Source organism: Kogia breviceps, chromosome 11 (assembly GCF_026419965.1).
Source record: "Kogia breviceps isolate mKogBre1 chromosome 11, mKogBre1 haplotype 1, whole genome shotgun sequence".
NCBI classification, from domain to species: domain Eukaryota; kingdom Metazoa; phylum Chordata; class Mammalia; order Artiodactyla; family Physeteridae; genus Kogia; species Kogia breviceps.
Genome location: NC_081320.1, coordinates 49,964,507 through 49,965,548, shown reverse-complemented (window position 1 = coordinate 49,965,548; position 1,042 = coordinate 49,964,507). Strand labels below are relative to the sequence as shown.

The following is a 1,042-nucleotide window of genomic DNA, read 5'->3' as shown; positions in this document are numbered from 1 at the left end:
TCCCTTTATATATATATATTTTCTTTTTTTTTCAGGGACCAGTGGAGGTGACGATGCTTTTAATTCTCCCTAGAGAGGTAACCCCGGGCACTGAGGCTTGGCCAGGGCGGCAAATTGCCAGGGGGTGCAGCCCAACCCCTTGGGAGGTGGCCTTGAGGGCAGAGTTCCAATGGACTGCTGGAGGCGGCCAGCCTTGGGTAGACCTCAGTAGCCGTGGCCGGCCCAGGTAATCTTGTAGTCAGGGTACCTGGCTTTGATCTTCTCAGTGGAGACGCAGTGCTGGGCGCGACCATGTAACCCATGGAGTAGCCGTACACGTGGATCTTCTTGTCCTTTCTCTGGTGGGAGATGCACCCACCCCCCAGGCACTCGCAGTCATAGCCCTTCTGCATCTCGCCTGATACCTTGTCTGTAGATGTCGGAATGGTACTCCACCCACTTGTAGCCGCTCACGATCTCTTTGCTCTCCCTGGCCAGGGCCCCGGAGGGCAGCACCACATGGACTCGAATCAGCACATACTTGAAGATGCTGTTGCAGTCGAGGTCCACGTCAGGGATCTGGGCGAGGTTCGCCGCTGCCATGTTCCCAGAGTGCGCTCGACCCTGCGGCCCGAGGCCCTTCCCCACATGACCCGGGGTATCCCTTAATGTTGGCTTCCACTCGTGTAGTAGACACTGAGGTAATCTCTTCAACATCTATCCCACCTCCTGACACCGTGCATCAGCCATTTGGCTTAAGGAACTGACCTAGACATGTGAGGCAGGCCCTGAAAAGTCTGCCCCAATCTCTGATTCTTTTTTGCCTATAATTGGTCTAGGACCTAATGCTTAAACCAATCAGCACATGGCATTCCTTTAGAAACAGATTGGTTTAGGAATAGGCACATGACTGTTCCTAGGCCAATAAGACATGCCAAGAAGATTGTTTGGAGGCTTCTAGGAAAAGTTTCCTCACTTATAAGTGAGTCATTAGAAGAGATGGCTTTTTTTTTTTAAACAAAGAAGCAGGTAGCTTCAATTGTTACTACCACCCTATGACTAT

General features: G+C 51.7%; 1 pseudogene; it reads right to left on the bottom strand.

Annotated features, from left to right (window-relative positions):
• Positions 1-204: 204 nt before the first annotated feature.
• Positions 205-582, bottom strand: LOC131765714 (14 kDa phosphohistidine phosphatase-like; annotated as a pseudogene).
• Between the last annotated feature and the right edge of the window lie 460 nt (positions 583-1,042).